Below are 17,485 nucleotides of genomic sequence, written 5' to 3' on the forward strand. Positions count from 1 at the left end.
AAGCAGACAAATGGACCAAATTGTCCACTTGGTCCAAAACAGAGCAGCCCTAGATTAGCACTGGCATTTTGAATTAGTACACATGCCGTTTTAGAAGAAGACGATTGTATTGACACACCTATACTCTTTTCTGATTTTTAATATTACTTAGCAGATTTGGGAATAAAATGAAGACATTGTGAAATTGGGTATTTGGCTAATATTCATGTATCTAATTCTGAGAGTTCTTCATATTGGGGACGGAGTATGTATTCTATCTTAATCTGAACACCTTTGGTTCCTGACTTAGAGTTAAATAACAAACAAGCCAGAATCCTTCCGTCAATATTTAGGGGTAGATCACAGAGAGCTTTGGCAACCATGTTAAAAAAGTTGAACTTGTTCTGAAAAGCAATTAATAAACAAGCCAAAAATTGACAGAATTTGTACATTAAAAGATCACATTCTTTCATCAGTGTGTGAATAGATTAGAAGAGAAGATTAGACACAGACATTAGCAGTCTATTGTAATAGTCCCAAAGAAAAGATCTTGGATGTCTTGGAATAGGATATGTTAGTGGAATTAGAGATACATAGACAAGTTCAAAGGTGTTTTGGAAAGTGAACTAAAAAGCTTTGGTGTTTATTTATATGGACTGGGTATTGTAGGTTGGAGGGAAATAAGGGTGAGGAATGATTCCAAAGTTTCTGTTTGAGGCAAATAAATGATTGCTCCATTGGCCAAAAATTGAATATTAAATGATGAGCAAATTTGCAAGTTGGGTAGGAGAGGGCTCTGGAAAGTAATGAGGTCAATGGTGAACATACCGATTGCATTACCTATGAGACAGCCAGACAAAATTTCTAGTAGCAGGTTGAATATATTGGTTTGAACGTTTTAAATGGATGACTGTAGGTGCAAATTGGAGTCATAAGCATTACCCTACTAATTGAACCAAGGAAATTGATAAGGTCACTGAGAGCAGAAACATCTAAAAAAAGAGCCTAGGGCTAAGGTTCAGATCTTTCTAAATAAAATAGTTAAAGATAGAGAAAAAGGTGTTTTAATATAGTGAAAGTGAAACAATGGCTAGATAAATAGAAACTATTCAGAAGTGTGTATACTATGTAAGTCTAAGATGGCTTTGGAAAGAGTATTTTGGACAAGAGATAATGTAAAACAATGCAGAGGGTCAAGAAATGAGACTGAAATGAGTCTCATTTACACATATGTGATTAGTGTGATGTGGAAAGCAGCAATGAGAGTCTAATGGAAATATTTCTAGATACGTAAATAAATATATTTAAATGATCTAATGCATTTATATAAAAAATGTACCAAGTTTTTGATAACTCAGAATCTCAACTAATAATATCAACCATTTCTGTTTCATCTTCTTTTTACTTAAATGAGACACATTTAAGGTATGCAGAAACATTTCTTTGCTGTTAGAATAAGAAGTATATAGACGCTCACTTTTATGGTAGCAGTCTTTATTCTGACATGTATGTGCCACCCTTACCCTCAAAAACAATACTGGAAGTACACAGACATTAGAAACCTGAAAATTAAGGCAGAGAAGAAGGAGAAGAAGAAAAATAAAAATAAGGAGAGAGAAAGAAAAAGAAAACAGAAAATGAGGGGAGAAAAAGGAACAGAGCAAAGGAGAGAACAGAATAGAAAAGAAAGAACAATTTTAAAGAAGAAAAGAAAAGAAGCATATTATTTTGACAATTTTCTGTTCTTAGGCCAGTAGTTTTCTTTTTCAAACCATTTTTCATCAACTCTGATGGAGAAGCTACAGTCGTTACAAATCAAAATGAAAGTTAAAACAAGAGACTCAAATGCTGTGACTGTGTTGCCTTTTCTGTTCTTGTTTGCTAACATTTAATTTTTAAAAGATTATTTCAGAATCTTTCTTTTATATTTATGATTTAGAAAATAGTCTGTAAAAGCAAAAGTGCACATCAATGAACTCAGATTATCTAAATGGTATATTTTGAAAAGTCCATTGAAGCATGATCTTACCTCTATATCTATTTTCACTTTAACTATCTTAAATGTAGTAATTTGTTCATTTGCTCTTCTTGAGACAACTGTTAATGAACATATAGAAAATACAATTTATATTTCTTGAAGGAAACAAATGACTAGTAGCCACCTTCTTGAGGAGATTAGTAACAGACGTTGGAATTTACTAGCTCCGGGTAAGTTGCTACACCTAATCACAAAGCACTCCTGATTACCTGTTGTATTACCCTGGAAAACCTTAGTAGACTGTGAAGCACAGAAGAGGGGAAAAGAAATTTTCATTTGATGTCAGAGGAAGTAACTCTATAGCACATTTGAGATGAGATCTGGAAATTCTCTTCCTGCAGTTGGTTCACTCAGATTTAGCAAAAGGAGTGGAACAGCAGCCAATGTGCTCTAGACTGTGGAGTTTAAGGGAAGAAAATAGAGCCTCTATTGAAAAGTTAAACATAAAGATCTCTTGCTTTAAGCAAATGTTGTACAACTTACTATAATTGAGAATTAATATAATTATCAGTATTACTAAAGAAAGCTTTGCAGCAATTACACTTAATTTCCATATAATGAGAATAAAATAATTTACCACATAACCTCTAGAAGTTATTTCAGACTAGATTACATTACTGATGTTAGTTATAGATTTCTGCAATAATCTTTGAGAGAAAAACAAAATATATACAAACACCTCTCTTTATTAATTGTCATTTGTTTAGTTAAATATACAAAGTTTCACTTCAGATAACAGTTCAGGCATTTTAAAGTAAATTATAATCTTTTGAAAATGTTCATTAAATCCTAAATAATAAAGACTATCCATATATTATTTAGAATGATGGTGGGGAAGTGAGTTGTGATAATCTTGAGTCTGCTGTTCAGCATAAGAAAAAAGCTGATCCATAGTTCCCCTGACCAATTGTCTTCCATAATTACTTCTTTCCATCTGGCATTGTATGCCACAAATAACTAGTCTTAAAATCAACTAGCTCTTACTGTTACTACTAGAAAATAGTTCTAAAATGTAGGAAGGTGTTTGAATGCAATATAAAGTACCATTTTGTAATATACTTTAAGTTATAAAACATTGAAAATTAGAAACTCAAGAATAGCTTATCACAAATAGCTTAGAAGAGTAGGTAAAGAAAAGCTAGATTAGCACAAAGCAAATAAAGCAATACAATTAGCACAAAGATATACAAATATACAAGCAAACAACAACAATAACAAAATGGTTCACATATGTATTGCTGCCTAAATTAAAATAAAGCCCACTGCGATTCAGTGGGGGAAAAGATGTCTTTCAAAAATGAACAATGTTTAAATCATTGGATAACAATATGAAAAAAGTGAAACTTGACTTCTACATCACATAATAAATAAGCTAAATCAGAAAAGAATCAGAGACCAAATGTGAAAGGATAAAAAAAATAAAGCTTCTAGGGAACAGGGAATATAGTATATCCATGACCCTGGAGTAAGCAAAGATTTCATAAACAATGCACAAAACTATAAAATGCATTAATCCTAAAGCAAAAGATTGGTAAATTGGTCTTAATTAAAATTAAGAATTTCTATTCATCAAAAGGCATGACAAAAAGAATGACAAGCCATAATTTGGGAAAATAGTTTTACAATTAATATATATAATAAAAACACATGTCTAGAATATTTAAAGAAATCTACAAGCAAATATGAAAAAATACAATTCAATAAAAAAAACTGACAAAGACTTAACTACACAGTTCAGTTAAGCATATAAAAAGTTGTTCAGTCTTATTAATTACCAGGGAAATATATATAAAAATTACAATGATATATCATCACATAGTTGAAAAATGGTTTGACATTATCTGCTATTGCTAAGCAGCTGCCAATCTGTTAAATCAGCAAATTCCACTGTTAGGTACAGTGGATCTATATCCAATATCCAAATCATGGTAGTTTTGTTCATGATATGAAGGAATCAGATGAAAACTTAACCTCACAAATAACCACATGAATATGCTACTATGATATATCCATGCAAGCAAACATCATGCAGTGCCTTTTTTAAATAAAAAAAAAAAAATGATGCACATAGTAACATGGCTAAATTTCATATATATAATGTTGAGCAAAGAAAGCCAGACACGAAATAGTGTACGTTATATTCCTATATTTACAAAATGATTAAAAAGAGAAAAAACTAACCAATGAGTGATGGAAGTCAGAACTGTAGTTACCGCAGGTTGGGAAAAGTGGGGGATTAAAGGTGAAGGGGAATAATAGAGCCATCTGGAAACAGTTTATTCAACTGTTTTTATCAAACCCTGTTAGAGTGCTAGACCCCACAGTACAAATTATTCCCTGTAGTCCAAACAGAAGCTACAAAAGTGCAGTGGGTTAGCGTGATTCAAAATGTATATAAAACGATGACTACAAATTTCTTCTACTACAGTATAACTTCTTTAATATAGACTTCTTCGAAGACAAAACTTCAATGTTTTATCTCACACAAGCCCCAGCACAATGATCTGCCCCTCAGAGACACTATCAATATTCGAAATTTACTTAATTAATGGATGTTAGAATTTTAAACCGCATCTTTATCATGTATATATCCTTGTCAAGAAGGACAAGGTCATTATCTTCACTAACATATAAAGGAAAACCAATATGCTGCTATGGATCTCTTTTTAAAACTTTGGATATTTGTGGATAACTATATAAAATCAGTATGTGGGAATACAAGCATAAAATTAAAAATTAAGTGTCCCAAAATATTTGTGGATAAAGATATGGATGAAAAATCAGTACACATGAAGGGTATATCATTCTTGATGTTCAATGTAGATGTAGTATTATAATATATATAAAAATGTTCTTAAGTCTCCAATTGCCCCCTTGTTTATTTCTATATATGATTTGTTGTATTTTGACTTATTATAAGAGTATTCACACTGTTAATTTAGGAGAGAGATTAATTTTTAAAAATATGGTGTTTTCCTTAATTGAACATATTTTACCCTTCAAAAATATGTTGCCCAGAATAAAATTTCTACCCAAGATTTAGTAAGGGATGAAATTCATAGGTGACAAAGATTTGGGGGGAAAAGTCCTCAGAGTATCTTTCCACATCATTGGTTAAGCCTTTTTAATGAAAAACTATGAATTTAAATTCGACAGTTTAATAGATGCAAATTAAGATAATGGAAATTAAAAGTGTAAGTTAGAAGAACATTGTTTTCATAGGTGCTAAAATAGCAAAGGTTATTAAAGAATTTCCCTGGGATTACACTACAGATGAAGGGTTGCTAAATTATTCATATAGACACTAATATATCAAAGCACATTTTCATAAAATTTAAATAGTTAAAGCCTGTCTTTTTTGAATATAAAATGTTAAATTCCTCTTAAACCTAACAAAACTCGGCATTTTATTAATTTTATGTTATAAATGTATTTGAAAAATTGAATAATTTGACATTTATTCCAAATTCTGAACAGTAAAATTATGCAGTTGGCCTCTCCTATTATTTACACTCACTTCCTTTTCCATTCTTGGCTGCTAATTTAGGATGTTATATTAATATTATTATTTTTTTAATTTTTAGAATTTCCCTGAAGTTAGAGTCATAAAATTATGTCACATAAACAAAAAATCAATATGTAAGACAGATGACAATATGTAAGAGATGACAAGAGTGACACATTGCTGCTTATGACTATGAAATTTGTTTCTGTTTGTAATTATGTGAATCAGCAATTTTATTAGTGATTTTTCTTTCCCAGTTACAATTCAGCAATGTGCATGAGCATTCAAGGTCGTCATCTTAACGTGACAACAGTCACTAAGTGAGGAAGATCCTTGTTTTTAATGTGAAATTCACATTAAATGTATTTTAACTTGAAAATCTCATATTTCAAATTAGAAGTTTAAAATCAAATAGATTAAATAAATTGCTGAACCTTTCTGTGATCTGATACATACTGAATGTTAATCCCTATAATTAATATCTAGCTTTTTCATTTACTAATAAACCATGGGTGTGAATTAGCTTTTCAGGAGTTCACCATTTCATTGCTTTAATGCTATTAAATTATTGTCAGCATACTTAAAACATTTTGAATATTTTAAAGTAAAATGATGAAGAAAGATTAGTATTCTCTCAAGGAAGTTGTCATAATAAATAATTTGATAATTTTAGTGCAAAGAAAAAATAGCAGCAGTCATACAAGGAATAAATATTATTCGCACATAAATTATCTTCCGTGCTTTCTATCTGTGCTCCTTTAAATAGAGGTATATTGGAACATGGCAACACCCATTGGCTTATATATTGTTTATGACTGCTTTCATGCTGTAATGTCAGAGCTCAGTAGCAGCTACAGAAATGACAAAACTTGCAAAGCCAGTACTATTTACTATCTGGTCGTTTACAGAAAAAGTTTGCTAATCTGTACTCCATAGACTCATACAAGAAGGATTATAAGTCAACACCTCATCTTTAATTATAGGAGTTATGAAGATATTATTTTAGGCAGATAGGATAAGGCATCCTTGGTAAGGTTTTATTTTCTTTTAAAGCAGCTCCAGAAACATTTCTTTTCTAGCAGAAAAATGCTTTGAAGGGCCAGGCCAGCAAGCTTTGATATACAAATGCCAGCCTCTAGAAACTGGGTCCATCCAATATGGCAATTCCTGCCTTCTTCTCAACACCATGTGTGCCAAGCATCACGGCCGCCCCCAGATATCTCCATGTGTGCATGTGTGTACAACATCATGGCACCCTGAATTTGCATATTAAAAGGCTAGAGTGGGAGGGCCAGTTTTGTGGCAGGCTATATGAATGACATATCTTGTCAATCCAATTTCTCTGGGCCCTGTGTAAATCAGACACCACCTCCTCCAGCCTCCTAATATAACCGTTTTCTGCCACAGTTAGGGTTTCCTCTCTTGGCTTGGAGCCCCGCTTTAAGCAGCCATGGCAGGCAAGCCCAGAGGGAATAGCTCTGCAGAGCTAAAACAGGGTCCAGAGGAGCAATCTGTGACAGCTATTGAATGTCCCCACCCTTCCAGTCTCCCTTCAATAGTCCATCAGCTCCTCCAGCTCCACCATCTCCAGGATATCCTACTCTTCCCCCTTCACTCTTACCTCTGCAGGAAATGCTTGATGGAAACGGTGCCAGGAGGGTTCAAGTTCCCTTCTCATTACAAGACCTTAAATAAATAAAGGGAGACTTATGCTGATTTTCTGACGACCCCAATAGGTATATAGAAATTTTCTAGAATTTAACTCAGGTGTTTGACTCCACAAGGTGGGATGTTATGTTGCTGCTAAGTCAGACCCTCACTGCATCTGAAAAGGAGTCCGTTCTGCAGGCAGCAGAAAAATGCGGAGATGAGCAACATGCCTCCTATAGCAGATCAAGGAGAAGAGGGGGTAGGGAAGGTGAGGAAGAAGTGGAAACTCCGTTTCCACCAGTAAGGGAAGCAGTTCCAGTAGACAACCCAAAGTGAAATCCCAATAACCCAAGGGATGAATGGAAAAGGAAGCACTTTTTAAGGTGCATATTAGGGGGCCTACAGAAAACCTGGGCCCAAATTTTCAGTTACTCTAAACTGACCATGATAGACCAAAGACCAGATGAGAATCTCACAGTCTTTATGGAAAGGCTGAGAAAGGCACTAATAAAACACACCTCTTTATCCCCTGATTCAGTCGAGAACAGCTCATCTTGAAGGACAAGTTTATTACATAGGTAGCTCCTGATATTAGAAGGAAACTACCAAGACAAGGAGAGGGATTACAAGAGAAGGACAGAGGCTCTAGTGGCAGTGTTACAAGCTTGCGAAGTCCAGGATCCCCGAGATGCATCCACTAGCGGTTATCCATGCGGCAAGTCAGGGCGTTCTAAGAAGGAATACACAGGCAGCAAGTCGAAGCCACGTCGACCATGTCCAGCCTGTGGCAGAAACCACTGGAGATGATCTGCCCCTGCAGGCATAGTTCACTGGGTGCAGAACCAGTCTCACAAATGGTCCAGCAGGACTGACAGGTCCTGGGGCTCAAACCCCTGGCTCAGGCAGACATTACAGCACAGGAACCTGGGGGTGATTCTGGAGACTGAAGGAGGGAAGGTAGATCTTCTGGGTACTGAAGCCAGTTTCTCTCTCCTCTTCTCTAATCCAGGGCTCCCCTGTTCCCATAGCATGACTGACAGGGGCGTCTCAGGAAAAATTCTAACCCGATACTTTGCTCAACGCCTTAGCTGCAGATGGGGGATTTACTATTGACACAGGCCTTTTTTTTTTTGAGACGGAGTCTCCCTCTGCCTCCCAGGCTAGAGTGCAGTGGCCAGATCTCAGCTCAGTGCAAGCTCCGCCTCCCGGGTTTAAGCCATTCTCCTGCCTCAGCCTCCGGACTAGCTGGGACTACAGGTGCCCGCCACCTCGCCTGGCTAGTTTTTTTGTATTTTTTTAGTAGAGACGGGGTTTCACCGTGTTAGCCAGGATGGTCTCGATCTCCTGACCTCGTGATCCGCCCGCCTCGGCCTCCCAAAGTGCTGGGATTACAGGCTTGAGCCACGGCCCCGGCCTACACAGGCCTTTTTAATTGTGCCTGAAAGTCCCCCTCCTTTACTAGGCAGAGATATTCTAGCTTGGGTGGGGACCAGCATCCTTATAGCCTCAGGATAAACTATTTTTTTTTAAATCTTGCTGTCTTTGCAATTCATTTTATTAGGCTTTCTTCTTTTTCAAGTGACCTACCGTATCCAGTCAAATGGTTGCAGGCCAAACTTGGAAGAAAGATTTAAAATGTGAATAAACTAAGAGGAGAAGGTGTGCAGGAGGTTGGGCGGGGGAGGGCAAGTGGAAGTCCGTCTGCACTACTGTGAAGATTCCTAGACTCCGTACATTGAGTCTGTTTTAATCCTTTTAAAAAACCAAGCCTCTTTTTTCTTTTTTCTCCTCAAATAAAATAAAATGGTGGGTTTTTTTTCTTTTTTTATTGTATTATTTTTCTTTCTCTCCCCCTGATGGAAGCTAACATTAATCCAGAAGTGTAGGCAACTCAAGATTAGGTCTAGCTATAACCGGTAGGCCAGTCCAGATCTATTTTAACTATCCCACTTCTTTTCCTAACCAGAAACAGTATCCCCTGAGGCCAGAGGCTAGGAAAGGGCTAAAAACCATTATCAATAATCTAAAGATGCAGGGTCTCCTCAAACTCTATAATAGACCCTTGCAACACCCCAATATTAGGAGTGTAGAAACCCAATGGGGAATACAGACTAGTTCAGGACCTCCACCTCATTAAAGAATCTGTAGTTCCAATCCATCCAGGGGTGCCTAATCCCTAGACCCTGTTAACTCAAATACCTGAGGGAACTAAACGGCTTACAGTCTTGGATTTAAAGGATGCCTTTTTCTGCATACCATTACATCTAGACTCTCATACTTGTTTGCCTTCAAAGATCCCTCTGGGAAGACTGCCCAGTTAACATGGATGGTGCTGCCTCAGGGATTTTGAGACAGTCCTCACCTGTTTGGACAGGCACTGTCAAAAGACTTCTCTGAGTTCTCTCATCCCCAAGTTAGGCTCTTGCAGTATATTAATGATATTCTACTCTGTTCCCCAACTAAGGAAACTTCTCAGGAATGCGCTAAAGCTCTTTTCAACTTCTTAGCTACCAGAGGATATAAGTTTCAAAACCCAAGGCCCAGTTTTGCAAAACTTTAGTGAGGTGACTAGGCTTAGTGCCTTCTAAGGGGACCAGAGCGTTAGGGGAAGAAAGCATTAAGCCTATTTCCTCCTTTCCTCTCCGCAGAACCCTCAAGCAACTAAGAGGATTTTCGAGCATTACAGGATTTTGTAGACAATGGATACTTGGGTATGGTGAAATAGCTCATCCGTTATAAAACCTCATAAAAGAAACTCAGGGAGTTAAAACTCATCTTTTAACCTGGGAATCTGAAGCACAAAGGCCTTTAAACAGCTAAAACAAGGCTTGCTTAAGGCACCAGCTCTCAGCCTTCCTGTAGGGAAGGTCTTCAATCTGTATGTATCAGAAAAGAAGGGAATGGCTCTGGGAGTCTCAACACAGGCCCGAGGACCAGATCAACAGCCAGTGTTTTACCTAAGTAAGGAACTTGATTTGGTGGCTACAGGATAGCCAGCATGCCTCCAAATCATTGCCTCAGTGGCTCTGTTGATCCCAAAAGCCTCCAAATTAACCCTAGGAAATGATTCAACTGTTTGTACCCCCACATAACATGGCAGGACTATTGCACTGTAAGGGGAGCCTTTGGCTAACAGGTAGCCAACTCCTTAACTATCAGGCCCTGCTGTTAGAGGGTTCCAACATCCAATTAAAGACTTGTTCTCACCCAAATCCAGCCACCTTCCTCCCCGAGGAAAGTGGGGAACTTGAGCATACGTGTGAACAAGTCATAGTACAGACCTATGAAGCCAGGGAAGATCTCAGGGAAACTCCACAAGACAATCCAGACTGGACCCTCTTCACAGATGTGAGCTCTTCTGCAGAACAAGGGATCCATAAGGCAGGATACAAGGCAGTCACTCTAAATGACATCATTGAAAGTGCATCTCTCCCTCCAGGTACAAGCGCTCAATTAGCTGAGCTACTAGCTCTTACAAGAGGAATTGAATTAAGCAAGGGAAAGGCAGCTAGCATTTACACTGACTCCAAGTATGCTTTCCTGGTTCTCCATACTCATGCTGTCATTTGTAATCATGATGATGTAGTACTGGCACATAGTCAATCCAAATGGAATATGATTGAGAGTCCATAAATAAACCCATACTTTCTTTTTATTTCGACTGATACTTGAAAACAGTGCCAAGACCATTCACTGGGAAAGAAAGACCTTTTCAACAAATGGTCCTGCAATAACTAGATATCCAGACACAAACATAAATAAATAAATATTTAAAAAGTTGGACTCTTATCTCACACCATATACAAAGTTGATGTAAAATTAATCAAGATTTGAATGTAAGAGTGAAATTCTAAAACACTTGCAGGAAAATATAACATAAATCTTTGTGACGTTGGATCAGGTTAATTATAACATACATATGACATGAAAAGCATAAGTAAAAAAGCAAAAAGTAGACAAATTAAACATATTTGTATTTATATTAAGGATTGTTACAATTCATTATTAAAAAGAGAAGTAACCAATTTTTTTAAGTGAGCAAATGATCTGAAAAGACATTTCTCCTAGAAAAATATGCAAATAGTTCAGCATCACTAGCCATTACAGAAGTAAAATTTTAAAAAAGAGATTCTACTTCATGCCTAGTAGGATAACTATAATATTAAAAAAAAAAGATTAAAAATGTTGATGAGGATGTAGAGAAATTGTAGCCTTCATACACTGCTGTCAAGAATGTACACTGCTACAACTAATTTAAAAACAGTTTGGTAGTTCCTCCAAATTTAACAGAGTTACCATATAACCCACCAGTTCTACTCATAGATATATATCCAACAGAACTGAAAACAGGTATTCAAACAAATATTTGTAGACATGTTTATAGCAGCAGTATTCACAATGGCCCAAAAGTGGGAAAACTCGAATGTCTCTCAACTGCTGGATGGGTAAACAAAATTTGGTATATTTATATAATAAAATATTATTTGGCAATAAAAATAAACAAAGTATTGGTATGTGTTTCAATATTAATGTGCTTTAAAAAGTTTATGCCAAACAAAATAAGCCAGTCACAAAAAACACAGTGCCTAATTCCATTTAGGTTAAATGTCCAGAATAAGCAAATCCACAGTGATGAAAAGTATGTTAATAGTTGCCTAGAGTGGGAAGGGTGGAAGGGGAAATTGAGAGTAACTATTAATGGGTTTGGGGTTTCTTGGAGAGACGGTGAAAAGTTTTTTTAAATGATTGTAATTTTTTTTCCTAGAACTCTGTGAATATACTGAAGTCATTTAATCATATACTTTAAATGGGCTAATTATATGGTGTTATGCGTTGAAATGATGCAGCCCTCTAAAAAAATATGTTGAAGTCCTAAACTCAGTACCTTAAGAATGTGACCTTATTTGAAAATAGCATCATTGCAGATGTAATTAGTTAAGTTACAATGAGGTCATACTGTAGTAGGCTGGGCCATTAATCAAATATAACTGGAGCCCTTATAAGAATATGACTATGTGAAGACACAGGGGCATAAAGGGAGATCACCATGTGAAGATAGACGGAGGCAGAAACTGGAGTCATGCATCTGAAAGCCAAGGAGCCCCAGTGATTGTCAGCAAACCAGCAGAAGCTAGGAAGAATTAAGAAAGGACTCCCTTACTAATTTCAGAAGGAGCATGGTTCTGCTTTCACCTTGAGTTTTGACTTCTAGCCTGGAGAATCTCTAAATTTCTACTGTTTTAAGCCACCTATTTTGGGGACTTTGTTGTGGTAGACTTGGGACATTTATACATATAATATGTCAATTTTGTCAATAAAGTTATTACACAAAAAAGCTTTTGAAATATTTTAAGTGCTCAATGAAAGAGTGAAGGGAATGTGGTGAGATGATGTGTTAGTCAGTTCTCACTTGTTATAAAGAAATACCTGAGACTACGTAATTTTATGTGTCCTCCAATTTTATTCTGCATGTTACAGACAGTCATGATTTCAAAAACAAATTTAGTCACCTGATATAGTTTGGATCTGTGTCCCCACAAAATCTCATGTCAAACTGTGATTCCCAGTGTTGGAGGTGAGGTCTGGTAGAATGTGATTGGATCAGGAGGGCGAACTTCTAAATGCTTTAACACCATCCCCCTTGGTCCTGTACCCACACACAGTGAGTGAGTTATCACAAGATCTGATTGTTTAAAAGTTTGTAGCACTTGCCACCTCTTTCTTTTCTTCATGCTCCAACCATGTGAAGTGCTGGTACTCCGTTGGCCCCCATGACTTTAAGTTTCCTAAGCACAGCTTCTCCTAGAAGCCCAGCAGATGCCAGCATCATGCTTTCTGTACAGCCTGCAGAATCATGAGCCAATTAAACCACTTCTCTTCATAAATTAGCCATTTCCCTCACTCTTTCTCTGACAATAGCTTTATTGTCAAATTTTTGATAACTTTTTACCAATTTCTCAGGCAGAAGACAATGGTTGAACTCGCACGTTGTTTGACTTGTCCTCTCCTAAAAATTGTTAACACATAGAATGAGATATTATGTACCTTTGTTTTTATGATGGTCAAAGACCTGAATATCCTGAATTCAATCATGTCAATCATGCCATTTTCTTTCAAGAATCTCTAGATAGTTATATGCATGCAAAAAATAGTTTAGACCAAGCACCAATTCATTAGTAGATATGTGCATCCCCAATACTCCAATACAGAATTCTGATAAAAGCTGGGTTACATCATTTAGCTTAAGTTCCTTTGCCACTGATGCTATAGGCAAATCACATTTACGATGTTTAAAAATGGGAACATTTTAGAGAAAATATAATAAAAACTAACCCAAGGAAATAATAGGAAACTTGGATAGTCCATTAGCAATTAAATATACTAAATCAGCAGTTAAAATATTATTGAAAAATTATAAAAAGTCTGAAATTCCTTTTCAAATAAAAACAAAAATTTTCAAGGCACAGTTAATTCCATGTTATATAAACTTTTTGGAAAGAGAAGGAAAATGAGGAAGAGGAAGAAGAGGAAGAGAAGGAGAAGTAGAAAGAAAAAGCAGAAGGAAAAAGAAGAAATTTTTTAAAAAATATTTCTTATAAGTACCCTAAGAAACAAAATGATCTAATAATGTACAGAATCATGTTATTGTATTATCAATTTTGGTGTATTCTTGATATAATAATTTGTCAATATAATTCATAATAGTAGCATATATGAAAGCATGTTTCTCATAATGGATCCAGAAAAAAATATAACTAAAAATATAATTAATACCATTAAACAATCAGGCAGGCATGGTAGTTCACCCCTGTAATCCATGCACATTTGGAGGCCGAGGTGGGCAGATCACTTGAGGTAGGGAGTTTGAGATCAGCCCGGCCAATGTGATGAAACCCATCTTCACAAAAATTAGCCAGCCATGGTGGCGGGAAACTGTAATCCCAGCTACTCAGGAGACTGAAGAAGGAGAATTATTTGAAACCTGGGAGGCATAGGTTGCAGTGAGCTGAGATTGCGTTACTGCACTCCAGCCTAAGCAACAGATTGAGACACTGTCCCAAAATAATAATAATAATAATTGTGATAGTTAATTTTATTTGTAAGCTTGACTAGGCCATGGAGTGAGGTGTACAGGCATTTGCCGAACATTATTCTGAGTGCTTCTGTGGGGGTGTTTCTGGATGAGATTAATATTTAAGTTGGTAGACTGAATAAAGCCACAGCCCTTCATAATTTTGGTGGATCTCATCTAATCAGTTGAAGGTTTGACTAGCCTAAAAGGTTGCCCTCCCGAAGATTAAGAGAAAATTCTTTTGGCTTATGGTCTTCAAACTGGGACATTGGAATTTGACCTCAGAATGAATCATACCTGGTGTCCCATATCTGATTAGGATTCTATTTAGTTGAGATTTGGACTTGGAATTGATGCTAAAAAGCATGAAGAATCTTGAAGATACTGAGATGGGGTGAATGTATTTTGCATGTAAGATGGACATGAATTTTTGGGGAAGCCAGAAGGCAGAATATTGTTGCCTGATTTGGGTCCACTTAAACTCCTTATGTTGACATCCTAATCTCCAATAGTCTCTATTTGGAGACAAGGTCTTTAAAGGGATGATAAAGTTAAATGAGGTTTAAGAATGGGGCCCAAATCTAATAAAATTAATGTCCTTATAAGAAGAGGAAGAAATACCAGAGAGTCCTTTTCCATCTCTGTCTCTCTCTCTGTCTCTTCATGCACCACATAAAGAGAAAAGACAAAATAAGATGATAGCTGTTTTTAGCAAGCCAGGGATAGGGGCTTCACAGATTTCAACCCTGCTGGTACCTTAATCTTGGACTTCCAACTTCCAGAACTGTGAGAAAATAAATTTTTATTAATTAAACCACCCAACCTGAGGAATTTTGCTATGGCAGCCTAAGCAGACTATAGAATGATTTATGTTAAAAAGTTTCAAAAAATTAGATTATAGTAGGAGCACTTTAAAATGTATTTCCTCTCAAATGTATAACTAACAATGCTGTAATTGTTCATTATTAGAATTATTTTTAAAAATCAGATATAAGACATTAATGTAACCAATACACCACTGGAGTCATTAGCCAAAACATCACAAAAATTATTTGAATTAATTAGAGATTTAAGAAAGGGTTTTGATTTTCATATCAGTATTTAAAAAGTGTTGCATTTCAGTAAACCAGTATGAACTAATAGAAAATATAATGTTAAATATAAACAAAAATATACAGAGACAAATATGACAGACTATGAACAAGGATATTATGAAGGAAAACTAAATAACTTTATTTAAAAATATTATATAACATTTGAATTAATGGGAACTTAACTCATGTTCTTAGATAGGAAGACCAAATATCAAACTGTCTCAGTTTTCTAACTGACCACTAGATTGAATGCAATACCAGTTTAACATCTCTCAGCAATAATTTCCTTTTATAGAATTTGTCAAGCTGATTCTAAAATATATGTGGAAAGAGCAAAGGTCTAAGATGTTCCAAGTTTTGTTACATACATCAGTGGCCCTCAAATCACTTTTCATCAAAATGGTTCTTTAGTATACATCAGAATCACCCGGAGTTGGAGAAGTTTTTTAAGCATAGATTTCTGGACTCCAACCTGAGTGTTTTCTCAGTCTGGAATGGAGCCTGAGAATTTGTATTTCTGACAAGTTCCTAGGTTATGTTAATGGTGCTGGTCTAGAGTACCCTTTTTGAACAAATGATATATAAGTGTACTGACTATGTGTATTTGTAGAACTTCCATTATTTTCATTGTAGCATAATGATAAAAATGTTAGACTCATGAGAAAGACACAGGGATTCTGATGTTTAATGTGCCAGTTACTCACAATGTACTATAGGCTCTCAGCTTGCTCATCTGTGAAATAAATAGATTGGGTAAAATGACCTTTCTGCATGTTCATTCTTGGTATCATTTTATAACCAACAAAAATGGGTTGGCTATTATTGTCCCTTTTGTTCTGTTTCTATTTCAATGTAGATCAATCTGTTTTTACATAGGCAGTATGTACTATTGGAAATCTGGCTATAATCAGAGGTTAAGATGTTTCTAAAGGTACCATGATTTAGTGCAAAAAATATTTTCTGTTGAAATTTCAGGAAATAAAAAATATTCCCTAAGACATATTTAGAATATCCAGTAGACATAAAAGAAAATACCTTAAAAATTTCAGCCCACTCTTTACTTATTTACTACATTAGAATTCCTAGCGCACCCAAACCAAGCCTGAAAGCAGGTTTGCTCCTGCTTTCTCAATAGACTCACAATCCCTTGGGACCATTTCCCTCTCAGTGAGCTACATCTCAATCAGTAGACAATTCGCCGAGGAGACTCAGTTTGAATTCTTGCTTCATCTAGTCACACTCAATTGAACATAGAGGCCTGTGATCATTAAAGGCCGCCGCTTTCTCCTGACAGTTTCATGGAAGCGATCCAGAGCTACTCAGTCCCTGAATTTCATATTCCCTTGAAATTGGAGCTGCATAACGTGCAGTGGTGTGACCTTTTCCTGTAGACATTTTTCCTCTCTGCAGATTTAAAGGTATATATACACATTAGAGAAATTTCACTAAGGACAATCACATAATAAAATGTGATAGGAAAGGTCATAATATATACCAGATAGTAATTTAATTCAGATAAGGAACTCTGCTGTATATATTACTAAATATATGGGATTTCATAGGCACTTATTTTTTGTGATGATTTAAGTAGCTATATCACCTAAATGTTCAGACTGTTTCTTATTGAAGTAAATATAGATTCCAGGTTTTTTGTTTGTTTTTCTTTTTTGAGGAGGTAGAGAATCAGCTTAATTTATAATTTGCTTGATAATTCTCAATTGATTTCCAACGGTGGCCCCACCTACCTATTTCAAATTACATACTTTTATTTTTTTCATCCTTTTATGTGTTACGGCTGTGTTAGTCTGTTTTGTGCTGCAATGACACATGCTGGTTAATTTATAATGAATAGAAATGTATTTGCCTAACAGTTCTGGCGGTTGGGAAGCCCAATATTGAGGAGCCACTTCTTGGCAGGATTTCCTTTGTGCATGATTGCATGGCAGAAGGCAAGAAGGTAAGAGGCCATGCGAGCAAGATAGCAAAAGAGTCCAGACTCACTTTTATGAAAAATTCACTCTTGTGATACTAAACCCACTCCCTCAATAATGACATCAATGCATTCATGAAAGCAGAGCCCTTATGACCTGACCACTTCTTAAAGGCCCCACCTCTCAACACTGACACATTGAGAATAAAGTTTCCAA

This window comes from Trachypithecus francoisi, unplaced genomic scaffold, assembly GCF_009764315.1.
Source record: "Trachypithecus francoisi isolate TF-2019V2 unplaced genomic scaffold, Tfra_2.0 Lachesis_group1, whole genome shotgun sequence".
Taxonomy (NCBI): domain Eukaryota; kingdom Metazoa; phylum Chordata; class Mammalia; order Primates; family Cercopithecidae; genus Trachypithecus; species Trachypithecus francoisi.